The 16646-nt window shown below is 36.3% G+C and overlaps 2 long non-coding RNA genes across 2 annotated transcripts in view; one reads left to right on the top strand and one right to left on the bottom strand.

Annotated features, from left to right (window-relative positions):
* The window catches only part of LOC143669891 (uncharacterized), a 72605-nt gene that overhangs the window by 35466 nt on the left and 20493 nt on the right, over nt 1-16646 (bottom strand). The window lies entirely within an intron of this gene.
* Nucleotides 3029-14972, top strand: LOC143669749 (uncharacterized). Its single transcript, XR_013169043.1, has 3 exons — nt 3029-3317; nt 13342-13453; nt 14809-14972. It is a non-coding gene; the product is annotated as an uncharacterized LOC143669749 (long non-coding RNA).

Below are 16646 nucleotides of genomic sequence, written 5' to 3' on the forward strand. Positions count from 1 at the left end.
ATGAAGATTAGGGAAGTGATAGCTAAGTGGTTTCTCTTTGTGGTATTCTGAAACTGATGGAGGTGCTGACTGCACATATCTGTGCAAAAATCAATGAATTGTACACTTTAAGTGGGGGCAATGGTATAGTGCATGAATTATATCTCAATCAAAGCCTTTTAATAAATGAAGTTATAACAAAGAGGTTTTCAGACAAAGACTGAGCAATTTTCTTGCCAGCAATCCTGCCTCAAAAGGCAAAGAGCAAAAGGAATTCTTTAAGTGGAAGAAAATTGATTCCAATGGAAATGTTAAAAGGCAGAAGGGATAAAGACTATTGGGAATTGTAGACATAGACGAATATTATCTATATAAAACAATAATTGTGATTTTTGTGGAGCTTAGATTACATGTAGAACCAAATGTATTAATACTATATAGAAGAGAGAGGGTAAATGGAATTTACATTTTCTAAGGGTTAACAAGTGTCAGAAATATGGTAAAAATAATAACTTGTATTTATCTGTAATCAGTGGAGGATGCATGTTGTAATCTCTAGAAACAAGTAAAAGAATGTAACAAGTATGTGAAATTAATAAAAACTTCTGATTAATTGAAAAGAAGGCAGGAAATATTTTAAAAATTTATTTTAAAAGTAATATAAAAATGACAGAGACTAATGGAAATGACTATAATAAGATGGACATACACCTAGTGTCTTTTCAGCAATTACATGAAATCTAAAATAAATTAACTATGCTAAACAAAAGACTTAATAAAATTGTCAGAATGGAGGAAGAAAAAATATTACTTAAAAGAAAACACCTCAAAATAAGAAAAACAAAAGGTTGATAAAAGATATCATAATACCATGTAAAGTAGTAACCAAAAGAAAGCTTACAACATCAGACAAAATGGTCTTTAAGGCAAGAAATATTATAAATAAAGATTACAAAAGGCTGGTGGTTTCACAAAAGGTTAAACAAAGAGTTACCAGGTGAACCAAAAATTCCGCGTTAGGTACATACTCAAGAAAAATGAGATACATGCTCACAGAAAAAAATTTGTACACGAATATCCATAGCAGCATTACTCACAGTAGCCAAAATGTTGCAACAATCCAAATATTCAACTAATGAACCGATAATCAATATGTGGTATGTCTATTGAATGAAATATCACTTGGCAATAAAAAGGAATGTAGTATCTTACACACTACAATGTGAACCTTGAAGACACTTTGCTCAGTGAAAGAAGGCAGTGATGAATGATGACATATTATACGATTTGAGTCACATGAAATGTTCAGAATAGGTAAATCTATAGGGATGGAAAGTAGATTAGTGGTTGCCTAGGACTTAGGGAGTTGGGGGAAAGAATGTGGGATGACTGGTCCTAGGTACAGTGTTTCTTTTTGGGATGATGAAAAGATGCTAATAATGCTGAAGCTGACACGACTCCATGTATATAACAAAAAAGCACTGACTGTACATTAAAAAAAGCACTGACTATGAATTTATGGTTATGTGGGTTATATCTCTCAATAAAGGTCTTACAAAAATAAGTTAATAAATGCATAAATTAAAAAAGGGATACACTTCCTGAAGAAAAAGGGCTAACACAAAGAAATTTCATGTGTTTGTGCCTTATTGAGCAACTACAAAATTCATAATATAAAAATGGTCAACTCTAAAGAAGAAACGGCTGAACTTGTAACTGTTGTGGAAGATTTTAATGCACCTCTTACTAACTGACAGGAAAAGTAGATGAAGAAAATCAGTGGAACAATAGCTATATATGTGTCTGAACACAATCAACACACTTAAAATTACTGACATATTTTAAACACCGCACCTAATAATGACACTCTTTTCAAATGCACATAGAACATTTACCAAAGTTTGCCATATGCTGGGCCATAAAAATAAGCCACAATACAATTTCAAATGATTGATATACTTCATAGTATATTCTCTGGCCACAAAAACATAACCAGAAAAGTCCATTTCATAGAATTAAATTGTCTATTTTATTTTGAAAAATGTCAAAGAAGCAATCAAAATGAAATTAGAAAGTATTTTTAAATGCATAAAAATGAAGATATAAAATATACAAAATTGTGAGAATATGCTAAAGAAGTGATGAGAGAAAAATATGTAACTTTAAAATACATTAGAAGAGAAGAAAGGCTGAAAATTTAATAATTTGAAGTTCCTGCTCAAGAAGATAGAAAAATGAGAATATATAAAGCCTGGGAAAACTAAAAAGAAACAACATGATAAGTATAAGGGGAGAAAACAATGAAATAGAAAAAAATGTAAAATGTGGAGAAACCACAAAATAGAAAAATTAGTTTTAAAATAAAATTGGGTGGGCCACGGTGGCTCAGTGGCAGAGTTCTCACCTGCTATGCTGGAGACCTGAGTTTGATTCCTGATGCCTGCCCATGCAATAAATAAAAGAAAAAAAATCATAAAATTCATATACCTCTAAGAAAACTTAGTCAAGAAAGATGAGAGAAAAACACAATTACCAAGACTAGGAATTAAATAGAGATGAAGTCCTTCTTATAGATCCAATAGGCATCAGAAAAATAATAAACTGATATTATGAATGCATTTGATAATATGAATAAAATTGACTAGTTCCTTGAAATATACCAATTATCACAGCTGAGAGAAGAAATAACTATTCAAATAGTCTGATAACTTGTGAGGAAGCTGAATCCTTTATTAGAAACTTTACCACCACCACAACAAACAGGTTCATGTGACTTTCCTAAAGAATTCTTATGAATGTTTAAGAAAGAAATGAGACCAGCTTTCTACCATGTATTCCAGAAAACAGAAAAGAAGTGAATACTTCTTTTTTATAGCAAACTCTCAATTCTATAAGTTAATAAAAAATTTATAGAAAAGGAAAATCACAGACCAATCATTCACTTAATTAAAGATGCAAAAATCTTTGAAAAAAGATGAGCAAATCAAATCCAAGAACGCATCACAATGACATCATAATCAAGTTGGGTATTCTAGCTGTGCAAGGCTGTTTAACATTCAGAAATTAGTGTATTTAATTTACTACATTAATACAACAAAGGATATCATTTTATATTAGGTAAATACAGAAACAAAATTCAACAACTAACAGGATTAGAAAAAAAAATCTTTTTGGTAATCAGGACCAAAGAATGCCTTAAAAAAAAATCCTACAGCAAATATCATACTTAAAAGTGAAATATAGGAAACTTTTCTCCTATGATTAGAAACAAGACAAGGAAGCTCCCTGCACACCATTTAATTCAACACTGCACTTAAAGTCCTAGGGAGTACAATAAGGTAAGAAAAAGAATCAAAACGCAGAATCATTAGAAGAGATAAAGTTCTCAATATTGACAGATTATATGATTTTGAAGTCATATATATATGCATATGATATATATGAGTATATATATATATATTACCAGTACATAAAAGAATTTCCAGATAAATATTGCAATTAATGACAAACTAAGCAAAGTCAAAAGATACTAACCATAAAAATCAATTTCTATTTCTCTACATAGAAAAAAATTTAAAACTTAAAATATGCCATTTGCAATAGTACCAAAAGCATAAAACACCTAGAAAACAATATCTGCTGAATAACATACAAAACTTGTGAACAGAAACTTAAAAACATTTTTCAGAGAAATTTTAAGAGACCTAAATAAATGGAATGATGTAACACATTAATGGACTGGAAAACTCAGTATTGTAAAGATATCAATTTTCCCCAAATTAACCTCTAAATCAATACAATTCCTCTCCCAAAAGGGTTTTGTGGGAACCTGAAAAGCTAATTCTAAAATTCCTGTGGAGATACAAAAGGATCTCATAAATCTTTCCAAGGTAAAGATTCCAAGGTAATCTCAAAGTTCCAAGGCCTAGAGGTCCTTCGCTGTCAGATATCCATATTCAGTAAAAAGGTTTGGCACAAGCATAGACAAAGTGAACAATGGAAAAGAAGAGTCCAGTAACATGCATAATCTATGACACAGGAATTCTACTCCTAGTCATATAGTCTACAAAAATATGTATGTATGTAGTATGGTCACAATAGAATTATCTATAATAGCCCCAAACCGGAATTTATCAAAATGTCCATCAGCAGGTAAATGAACATACAGTGATATGTACATGATTAAATACGACACATGGTATAGTAATGTGAACGAAGGATCTAAAGCAAGAGTACACAGAAAAATGTCAAAAACATATTGCTGGCCCAAAGAAACCAATGAAAAGTAATCTATGCTATTAGAAGTCAGGATAGTGGTTATACTTGTCAGGGGAAAGAAGGTAAGTGGAAGAGAGCAAAAACCGCCTCTGTGTTATTGATAGTTCTGTTTTACATCTGGGTGCTAGCTGTGTAGCTATTTTCATTTTGTGGGAAAAAAAATCAAGCTGAATACTTCTTTATTTTTTTATTTCAGTAAAAAGTTAAACAAATAATTAAAAATAAAATAAATAAATGAACAAATGAATCTGAGGTAGCCTAAATGATCAAAATATTCTAAGCTAAAAATTATTCTGGGGCCCATGTAGGTAATTCTAGTGTGAAGAACATTTGTAAGCACTAAAATACTTACAGTATGAATGATGAAGTGCCCAATATTATAGGCAATCAAACAAAAAACAATTCAGAAGCAATGGTACAAACACTGTGATAGATGTCAAAATGAACTGACTGCAATGCATTGAATTAAGGAGTTTATAGTACATAACTGCGTTATTTAAAGGATTGATATAATAAATAAGTGAAAAAAGGCAAATAACTAAGATAAAGAATGAAAATGTTGCTATCACTATTGACTTACAGAAATAAAATGGATAATAGAATACAATGAAGAATTGTATGCCAATAAATCAGATATTCTAGACAAAATGGAAATATTCCTAGAAATGAAAAAATACCTAAATTTACTCAAGAAGAACTAGTAAACCTCAACAAACTTATAACAAGAACAGAGATTAAATAAATAATCAAAAACTTTCCAAAAAAAAAAAAAATTCCACAGGAGAAGCTAGCTGTCTGAAGCGGAAATGGAAATTCTCTCTTCTTACTGCTGAAATCATCACACTTTTAAAGCCTTCAACTGATTGGATGTTACTTTTCTCATTGTTGAAGGCAATTTCCTCAGTTGATTTTAGTTGTAGTCAGCCATAGAGGCAATGAACTTACTGATCATTTAAGTTATCAAAATGCCCTCACAATAACAATCTGGCAAGTGCTTACCTGACTAAACCACTGGGCACCATACTGACCACGCTGATACATAGACCTAACCATCACAGACTACCCCTTTTCGACTTGGAAGCCATACACATCTCCTTACAGCATACTTAATCTCTGAATAAAAATACCAGCAGTCATATTTTTGCCTATCAATACACAACTGCCCTGTGTACAATCAGAAATGTACTAACTCCCCAGAATAGGGGAATCCTTGGATACTATTTCTTTTTTAATTTGATATCCTATAACTTGAATTCTAAGACTTGAAGCTAATACAAGTTATTTCATATAATGGGATAAGAGAGGGAAGAAAACAAAGATGTGTTTTATGTGCATATACAGACATCCTCTTAACCAATCAAAGAAATATTCATAGCTATTATAGCTCTCATTTCTGCAACTGGTCATGTGTTCATAGGTCATATTTATAACTACCTTATTCCACTACCCATCCCATATTCCCTTTACTCTCAGCAAGCATCTCAGCTGGCTGTGGTTCTTTGCCTGTTGGGATGAATCCAACCTTCATTCCTGAAGTTGCCAGGGCATTGGTAATCCTGCCTGGATTGAGTTGTTACAGTTTTCCATTGACTTTAGTCATAGGGCATGGTAGTACTGAGAGACACCCTAGGGGATCCCGTTTTCCATGTGAATTCTTCTTTACGTCCATTGTGTAATTACAGTCCTATTTTCCCTTGATAGTCAGAATCAATCACCCCAGGCAGTACAGTAATTCCCTTCTTTATCTGTTCATTCAGAAGCATGAGGACCCCAAACTGGGTCTGTCTTAACTTCCTATTCAATGGAATCATCGTTGTATCTCCTGGTGGAAGCATTCATCCTTTTGGTACAAAGACCTGTAGAATAGCAGAGCTTAAGGTTGCAGAGATAGGAGGCAAATTCTTTTCTAGTGGATCACTAGAGGTGATGGTGAGCAGTGCCATTCCCCTTTCTACTCTTTGATTGGGGACCCATGAATTCTGGCTATTGGAAGAAAGAGCACCATAGATTAGATGCTGATTGAGAACACATACAGCCTCCTGGAGAACACTGTCTCAGCCCTGCAATATTGCCACACAGTTGGCACTGTAACTGACTCTCCAAAAGACCATCCCACCATTCTGTAAATTCAGCTGCTTCAAGAATATGAGGAACATGGTAAGACTGGTGAGTTCTATAAGCACATGCTTATTCTTCCATTCCATTTGCTGTGAATTGGCTTTCTTCTGGAATTAAGAACTGTCAACCAGAAGAGGTCAAGGGACAGGAAGCAAAATTTTCCTAGTGGATCACTAGGGGTAATAGTGAGTGGTGCCACTCCTTGATTCCTGGACCTGTGAATCCTGGCTGTGGAAGAAGCACCAAAAAGTGGATGCTTATTCAAAGCATAAATATTGCCCAGCCCTGCAAGTTATTGCCACCTAGTTGGCACTGCCACTGAGTCTTCAAAAGGCCATTCCATTGTTCTATCAAGCCACCTGCTTCAGGATGATGGGGAACATGGTAAAACCAGAGAATACCATGAGCATATGCCCATTCCTGCATTTCATTTGCTGTGAAGTGGGCCCCTTGATCAGAGGCAATCCTGTGTGGAATACCATAGCAGTGGATAAATCATTCTGTAAGTCCACAGATGATAGTTTGGGCAGAAGCATTACATGTAGGTAAGGCAAACTCATATCCAGTATTTGTGTGTATTTCAGCTAGAACAAATTGCTGCCCCTCCCATGATGGATGTGCTCCACTGTAATCAATCAGCCACCAGGTACCTGGCTGATCAACTTGGGCAATGGTGCCATATATGAGACTGAGTGCAGGTCTTTGCTGCTGGTAGATTGGGCACTCAACAGTGGCTATAGCCAGATTAGCCTTGGTAAGTAAAAGTCCACATTGCTGACCACATGCAAAACCTGCATCCCTACCACCATGGACACTTTGTTCATGACCCTATTGGGCAATGACAAGAGTGGCTGAGAAGGAGGCTGACTGGTATACACAAAATAGATTACCTTATCAACTTGATGATTAAAATTTTCTGCTGAAGTCAACCTCAGGAGAACATTCATGTGGTATGCAAATATCCATGCAGAAATTTCTATCCACATACCTCTTCCCCAGGTATCTTTGTCAATTTTCCGATCATGTTCCTTCCATGCCCCTGACTATCACTGGTGACAGCCTATGAATCAATATAAACCGCAATTCTGGCCATTTCCTTTTTAAGCAAAGTGAACAGATACATGCACTGCTAGAATGTCTGCCCCCTGGGAGTATTTCCCCCTACCACTATCTTTCAGGGTCATCCCAGAAAGAGGCTGTGGTGTTACAGCTGCCCACTTTCAAGGGGTACATGCATATCATGTAGAACCATCTGTTAATCAGGCCCAAATTTTCTGTTCCTCAGTTAACTGATCAGAAGGAACTCACCAAAAGGCTATAGCTCTTAACTGGGAAAGAGAAGGTAATATGGCAGGAGTGGGCACTTGGGACACTTCTTCATGTAATTTACCTGTGCCTTCAGGACCCACTCAATCCCTATCTCATGTATACCACTTCCACTGTTTGACAGAGTGGTAATGTGTATGTAACTTTATGGCTTGGAGGGTCAGACAACACAGCTCATGACAACTCAGGTCTCATGGTAACTTGGTGGTCTATGGGTAAACTTTCCGTCTCTATTAAGACCCAGGAGCAGGCCAAAGGCTGTTTCTTGAAAGTAGATAGTTATGTACAGAGGATGGCAAGACTTTGCTCAAAAATCCTAAGTGTTTGTGTTGTGTTTCTCCTGTAGGGGCCTGCCAAAAGGCTCCAGACAGCATCTCTAGTTGCCACTGATACTTTTATACCACTAGATAAACTGGCTCATATAACCCAAGTGGCAGGGCAGCTCCCATAACAGCCCGGACTTGTTGAAAAGCCTCCTCCATTTAAAACTAGCAGCTTCCCAGGTCACTCAGTAAATGTCCCAGATTAACACACCCAAATGAAGAATATGGTATCTCTAAAATCCAAAAAGGCCACCTAGGTATTGTGCCTCTTCTATGGTTGTAGGAGATGCTAGATGCAACAGCTTATCCTTTACCTTAGGAGGCAGAGCTCAACATGCTCCACATCATGGGGCACCTTGAAATTTCTCTGATGTGGAAGGACCTTGATTTTGTTTTATCTCCCGCCTTCTTGACATGGAAATGCCTTACCATTAAGTCTAGAGTAGTTACTTCTATTTGATAAAAGGCCCAGTGTGATGTCCTGTGGGACCCACAAGATGATCAGGGATGCACTGGACCCACTGTGAGATGACTCTGAGAAAAAACTTTATTGATCATCTGATCAGACATTCAGACATACCAATCCACATGATCCCTGTGCCAGTTTGAAAGGATTATGTGCCCTATAAAAGCCATGTTTTAATCCTAATTCATCTTGTGGAGGCAGCTGTTCCTTTTATTCCCTATGCAGCACTGTAGGTTGGAAACTTGATTAGATTATCTCCTCAGTGCCATGATTTACCCAATTGTGGGTATTAACCCTTGATTAGAGGAGATGTGACTCTACCCATTCCAGGTGGGTCTTGACTAATTTACTGGAATCCTTTAAAAGAGGAAACATTTTGTAAAAAGCTTCAGAGTCATAAGAACCACAGAGCCCACGCAGCCAGAGATCTTTGGAGATGAAGTAGGAATATACCCCTGGGGAGCTTCATCAAACAAGAAGTCTGGAGAGAAAATAGCAGATGTCACCATGTTTGCTATGTGCCTTTCCAGTTGAGAGAGAAACCCTGAATATCATTGGCCTTCTAGCACCAAGGTTATCTTTCCCTGGATGCCTTCGATTGGACATTTCTATAGTCTTGCTTTAACTTTACAGCCTTAGAACTCTACATTTGCAACTTAATAAATTCCGTTTTTAAAAAGCCCTTTCATTTCTGGTACTTCACATTCTAGCTGCTATCAAACTAGAGCAATTGCAAAGGCCAAATTGTATAATAAATCTAGACTACTACACAGGGCTAGAGAGTTGTTATACCCGGGGCAAGACAATGAAGGTGTACTGCTGGACTTGCCATCAGAAAGAAAACTATTTCTGGTGGTCTTTACTAATAGTAATTGATAAAAAAAAAAAAAAAAGCATTTGCCAGATCAATAGGTACATTACCAGGTAATTTATTTGCTCAGGCAATGACCTCACATCTGGAACAGTGGCTGCATTTGGAGTTTATGATAATCCACTGTCAAAATATGAGAGTTGAATGGGATGTGATGGGAATTACAACCCCTGCATCCTTCAAGTCCTTGATGGTGGTACTAATCTCTGTAATCCCTCCAGGAATCCAGTACTGCTTTTGATTCACTGCTTTTCTATGTCGGGGAAGTTGTAGTGGCTTCCACTTGGTCTTTCCTACCATTATAATCCTCACTACAGAAATCAAGAAACCAATGTGAGGATTCGGCAAGTTGCTAAGTATGTCTATTCTAATCATGCATTCTGGAACTGGGGAAATAACCATAGAGTGGTTCCAGGGACTCACTGGACCCACTGTGAGACTGCCCCAAGCTAAAACTCCATAGATCACCTGACCCCCATAAGTCCTTATGCTGACTGGTGGACCGTAGTGACATTTGGGGTCTCCCACAATTAATATCACTTTTGAGCCGGTGTTTAATAATCCCAGAAAAGTCTGAGCTTTCCTTTTCCCCAATGTACAATCACTCTGGTAAAAGACCGTAGATCTCTTTAGGGAAGACTGGGAGGAGGAGGAAGATTAGCAGTGTAAAATTTTGGAAGTATAACAGGATCCTTTCCTTCATTCAAGGGCTTTGAGTTGTCTCTTGTCTGGTAATTGATTAGGGAGCCATGACTCTGTTTTTGTAATTCAAATTAGACAAGTTTATTTGACCTAGAACTCTTCTGCTTACACAGATCAAGTAAGAATTTAGTAGAATGACCATCAATTTTACTTCTAGTTACACATAATCTAATAGCCAACACCATAGGTCTCCCTAAGTAACACTATTTTGATTACTGCTTTGGGTCTGCTGTCCATTATTGTAGTCATACCCACCTAGTCTTTGGCAATAAATAATCTTTAAATCTTTAAATACCTGTACGGTAACATCCAACTATGGGTGGAAAAAAAATAAAGTTTTACAGTGAGGATGGTAATGAAATCTACCTTGAAAGTTAGGTAAAATTTCACCAGATGAAGATGAAACCAAGACTGTTTATTTAAGCTAGCATGTCATCTTACATTTAAAGAGATGATAGCTCATAAAATTATACATTGCTTCTTACTTTAATTTCTTTGCTGGTTTAGGTATATGCCACCCTCACTATAGTAACTTTTATTCTTTATAATGTCTCTAATTCTGGTTTTATTTTTTTGTACAGTTCAACATTGTATTTTTCTGTACTGAGTTCCATCCTACTAGTGTGAAGTTCATTTGAATGTGTTTCTTATTTTTCAGATTTGTTGGCACTGTGCCTGATAGCTTCCTGTGTGATCTTGAGTAGGTTATAGCGTTCAGTTATTTGGTAAAGGAAATACTGGCCTCCATGTTACTATAAGGTATTTCATAGATGGATTTGTACTTACAGTTAGTTGAGTGCATCTACAGCTGCTCATATCTCCAATCAACAAAGTAGATTACCCTCAGCAATGAGAAGGGTCTCCTACTCCAATCAGTAGATCTTAAAACCAGAACTGAGGATTTTGGAAATCAGAAAAGAAAAAGGTATGCTGCTTCTTCAGACAATTACCTTCACCTGAGGAATGGAGCTTCCCCTTCTTCACCATTTCCAATTTGTGACCTACTGTATTAGTTAGGGTTCTCTAGAGAAACAGAATCAACAGGGAACACTTGTAAATATAAAATTTATAAAAGTGTCTCATGTGACCATAGGAACACAGAGTTCAAAATCTTCAGGGCAGGCTGTGAAGCCAATGATTCTGATGGAGGGGTCTGGATGAATTCACAGGAGAGGCTTGCCAGCTGAAGCAGGAAGAGAGCCTGTCTCTTCTGAAACCTTAAAAGGCTTCCAGTGATTAGACTGAGCATCACTCATTGCAGAAGACACTCCCCTTGGCTGATTACAAATAGAATCAGCTGTGGATGCAGCTGATGCGATCATGATTTAATTCTATGAAATGTCCTCATCGCAACAGACAGGCTAGCACTTGCCCAACCGGACAAACAGGTACTACCACTTGGCCAAGTTGACACATGAACCTGACCATGGCACCTACCCTATAGAATTCAGACATACCATTCTGCAGGATCACAAAGCCAATTCCTATAATAAATCTCTCTATATATACTGGTTCCATTTCTCTGGAGAACATTACTAATACAATACTCATCTCAATTTACACCAGATATATATGATAAGATAGATTGGCTATGGCATGGTCAATTTCATATTTTTAACTTTCTCAGTGATTGGCCATGCAGGAATTGATTGGGTTGAAGGTATAGGACACAGCTATTTCAGTCACTGTAATAGTCAAAATGGATCATACATCAATGTCTATATATTTTGACTGTCTAGTTCTTGTGTCAAATTGAACCATAATAAAATAATGTAAGGAAACACACTGTGATCTATTTGAGGCAAAGCCCAGTCTCCATGAATTTTTTACATTTTGGGATGCTTCCTTATTAGATAATCAATCAGAGATACTACTGACAGTCCCAAGCCTGTTTGCCCTAGGATTCATTGCTCTTCTTTCCCCTGCTCAACTCTATACTGGAGAGAGTACAGAGAGGCTCAAACTTGCTGACTGCATTTCAAGGCTGCCTGTTGCAAGCTGCATTCAGTCAGTGGGAGACCCTGGTAAATGACTGAAGGGTGGGAAGAAGAGAATATCCAACTCAGTTATTCTCTTTCCTTTCTTCTCAGGCAACATCTTCAGAAGCAGCCCCATCTCCCTCACAATTCCAGTATTCACCTGACATATCCAGCATAGTCATAGCTTCTGCTAGGACCTCATGAACCTGGGCTCCAATAATGCTACATATTACTTGTTTCTCTTGATTTCCTCCTGCCTGGCCTTACAGACAGATTTTTGCTTCTTAGTTCTCCTATAGTATCATTTATATAATCAATTCCTTTCATTTGTATCTTTCTATTCTAAATACTCTACTGTTTGTTGGATAGATCATTACTAATATAATATTCCATGTTTCAAATTACCAATTTACAGCCATCTTTTACTTAAAAAACCATGAGGTGATTATTTCATTAATGTCACAAGGAGTAGGGATGCCAATACCCTTATTCAATACCATTGACAGATATTGAGCCTGGAAATTACTGTGTTAATTAAATTAGCCAGAGAAATCCAAGATGGCTTAGAATGAACCAGCAAGTCATCACACAGATCTATGAAATTCACAATAATACATGGAAAAACATGTAGACTTTCTTTAAATAGATTTTTTAAATGGAGTCACAATAAGGCATCACTGTCATAAGGCTATTATAGACATAGGGAACTTTAGAGAGCTAATCTCCACCAGATTAATCTCACAATAATACATGGATGATGGATAAGCAATTAACCTAAAATATGTTGAGAACCAATAACTCTCACTCAAATCTCTTATTTCGCAAATGGATAAACTAGAACCCAAAGCGGTGAGAAGACTTATTGATGGCCATAGAAACAAAGGGTAGACTGAGGATACATGGGACTCTTGACTTTGAAAGTCATATTCCTGTCAACAGAAGGCTTCTAAGACTTCTCTTATAGTTAAGTTCTCTAATACGCCCACTCTTATCCTGAAAATCATAAAACTAAGTTGTTGTGGTCATTCACGCTAGATTTTCATTTTATAATGGCAAGAGCCATGTTTTATTTGCTTCAAGGTCCTTGCAAATCCTGGAACAATGCTTTGAACTTCAATCAATGTATTGTTATTAATTTTCTACTACCTACAAGATGTCATGTGATTTACTGCTGTAGTAAACCTGGACTTTAAACCAGATTTTCTACTATAAACTGCATCCATCTATGTGAATAGGTAAGTTGATCTAAAATATTAGATAAATGCAAGTATTTATTTAATACTTTATTTATCCCTTTAGCAAATATATTTTGAGCACCTACAATGAAACAGTCGCTACTTTGGATACTGAAGATACAGCAGAGAATAAGCTAGAGTCCCTACCCTCCTGAAGCTTCTAAACTAGTGAAGGGGTAAGACATAAGTAAGCAACAAATAAAGCATGCAAAATATGGTACTGTGAATGAAACAAAACAGATATTGTGAAAGAAGATAAAGGATTGTAGGCGTATTGCATACAAACCTGCTTATTGTGTACAACACAACCCTAGGGAGTGCCATGAATATCACAGAAATTGCAAATTTATATTTTTATTGCAAAAAAAAAATTCCCGGCAGATGGCAGTAAAGTGTCTTGTTCTGACACGTAAATAAAGATTCTTGAAGAAGGGCTGCTTTTTCAGTTTGCCAAAAGACAATATATGAACTTGAAGAGGACTTGAAAAAGGGAGGTAACTTTTAAAAGAAAGTCACATAAGACTTCTTTGATAAAGGGACATTTAAGCTGAGGATAAATAAGAGACAGTCAGTTGAAGATCAGGGATAAGGATACTGCAGGAACAGCAGAAAGCATGTGCTTGAGATTATCCACTCCCCTTTTGGTTTGTTGGTTTTTCCATTATATTCTTACAATGAAAATCATGAAGTTCTTTATAGATGAACATAATTTTCATTAGCAGAATCTGTGGTTTACATGATTTGTCTTTCCACTGATAATGTTGCTTTCTTCCTCAAGCACACATTTCAGAGCTCTTTGCCAAGGTTATTAGGGTGATCTTTTGTCACAAAACCTAATTGGCAGATCTCATTGGAAAGATGAACTGGACAATTAACCTGACCTAATCTGTCAACAAGGAAGCTTCCACTGCAATATTCCTTCCCTCTTCCATCTTTATAAACCTACTGATTCTGCCCCTGTGCCAGGCACTAGGTCTTTCATCTAGGAGTCAAAATACCTAAACTTAATGTTATTATGATGATAATTACTGCTAACATTCATTGAACATTTATCAAATGTCAGGTACTGTGCTAAGAACTTAACTAATTTAAAACTTGCAACAACCTATTTTGCCCAATTTATAGAGGAATCTTAGGCCTAGCATGTCTCAGATTGCTTGAGTTCAGATATTAATCCCAGTAGCCTTGTTCCAAAACTTATGCTCTTAACCTCTACTTTTAATATGGTGCATTTTCTCTATAAAGACATCAATACAATTTAAGTACTACCACAAGCATAATAATTTAGTGCTTAAATTCAATAAGTGGAGGTCTTTTTCACCCATGTGGTTTCTGATAATAACCCTAAGAGAAACTACTCCAATTTTCCAAGTTTTCCTTAGAGATAAGACAACCTACCTCAGTCTCCATGAGAATTCTTATTTTTCTGTGTATTTGTATATTTAGCAGCCTCCCTCGTCTCAGAAAGAAATCTCCACTATCCCCAGTGTATACTCCTTAAGGTGAAACATTCTTCTTTCTTTCCTAACAGTAAATGACTTCAAAGAGAAGGAGATACAGAACACGCCTATAATTTTCTTCATTCATCTAGGTACCTTCTCCCAAGGGAATCCTCCCGGAGTTCCTCAGCTGTCTGAAATACGTGGGCAAAGAACACTGATTAACAAGAAAGTGCATTTTACCCCCTTCATATATTGTGAGAATACTATTAAAATACTTAAAGTGTTATGTGGCAGAATTTTATAGAAATTTTCAATTCCTAAGTACAAGGAAAACCCACATTATGATATTAATTTGATAAAAAGATAACTCAAATCCAAGAAAGTATTTAGACATGCCATTTTATTAAATATCATAAACTCTGCTATGTTATAGGCACAGTGAAACCAATAAACATGATCATGGCATCATGTGATAGCCAAGAGCAGAATACGACCCAGCTTTGATCAACAGCAGGTGTGAGCAAAAGGCAGAAAGCAAACTGTTCAATCAATTAATGGGAACAGAGTTAAACACTCATGTCTATCGGTAGGTTATAAATCATTGCATCCCAGTGGGGAAGGTTATATTAATTTCATAACAAAGCTCAGTGATTCTACAACACTTTGCAGTAAATCTTTTATCAACTCAGCCTGGCATCTCTGTCCCAAAAGTCAATCTATACTTTGTAAATGTGGCTCAAATCATTGCTAGGAAAAGAAGATTTCAGGGAGAGAGACTTACGAGCAAGCCTCCAAATGTTCATGAACCAGAAGTGGATAAATACCCACAAGTGCAGTGGCTTATGTTAACTGTTGAAACATACAAAGCCAAGTTGGAATATATGAGGACATGCATTTGGTGTAGAGCTAAGTAATTGCTTCAGACAAGCCAAGGAAAAATTAAGAGTCACTCAAGAAAAAGCCAGCCAGGCATTTTAATTTTTAAAATTAACATTGGAAGATTTTTTCCCCTTTTTCTCCCTAAACAAATATGCTTCTTGAATCTCTAAAGAAATTTCCTCAAAGTTGAATGCCCACATCCAAGATGAAATCAGAAATGTGCTCCCTGCATAGATAAAATCACATTTTGAAATCTGGAAATTTCAGCAAAAAGTAACATAAGGAAAAATATGTTGTAATTTTGACAACATATGTATAAACTTGATCCTTAACAAAAATAGTTATTTATTTCAACTGTAATATTTTGCCTTAGTTTGTGCTGTGTCTTTTTATCAAATGAAAGTTTGTTTTAGGTTTTCCACACAGGTATTTGAATGACAGGGACCCAGTACCAGCCAATACCTTCTAGGTCTACTACTGATTAATAGCACATGAATTTACAGTTAAACTCAGAAATTATAATCCTTCATAATTGAAAAGTGAACATATTCCATTTGCTTATAATTTGTTTCTTGCTGTGAACATCTGTCATCATTTCTCTAGCCAAGTGCAGTCTAAGGCCTCTATGGCTGTGAAGGAACTCTCAAACCAAGGCTACTGATTTAATATGCTCACGCTTGCTCGTCTTTCTCATCCCCTCCCCTCAAATTCTCTCTCACTCTCGATACATATCAAAACTACATTCTCAGTTTTAATCAAAAGATAAAGTTCAGATGCAACAAAAATGAAAAGGCAGGTCTCCCTGGAGAGAATGAGCTCCCCGGGAACCAATGTTTCTGTACTTTTGACTATGATGGAAATGACCCCCAAATGCAGACCTCAACACTGAAAATACTCTTAAAATCATAGCAGAAAACCAGCAACACAGTTTAATGAGACGCAAATACTATACTCCAAATCATTAGTAATTACCTTTGAGGATTATGGAATTTACCAATTAGCAAGTTCTTGACAAACACATTACTTATTCATGGAAACAGATTTGATT

This window comes from Tamandua tetradactyla, chromosome 26 (assembly GCF_023851605.1).
Source record: "Tamandua tetradactyla isolate mTamTet1 chromosome 26, mTamTet1.pri, whole genome shotgun sequence".
NCBI classification, from domain to species: Eukaryota; Metazoa; Chordata; class Mammalia; order Pilosa; family Myrmecophagidae; genus Tamandua; species Tamandua tetradactyla.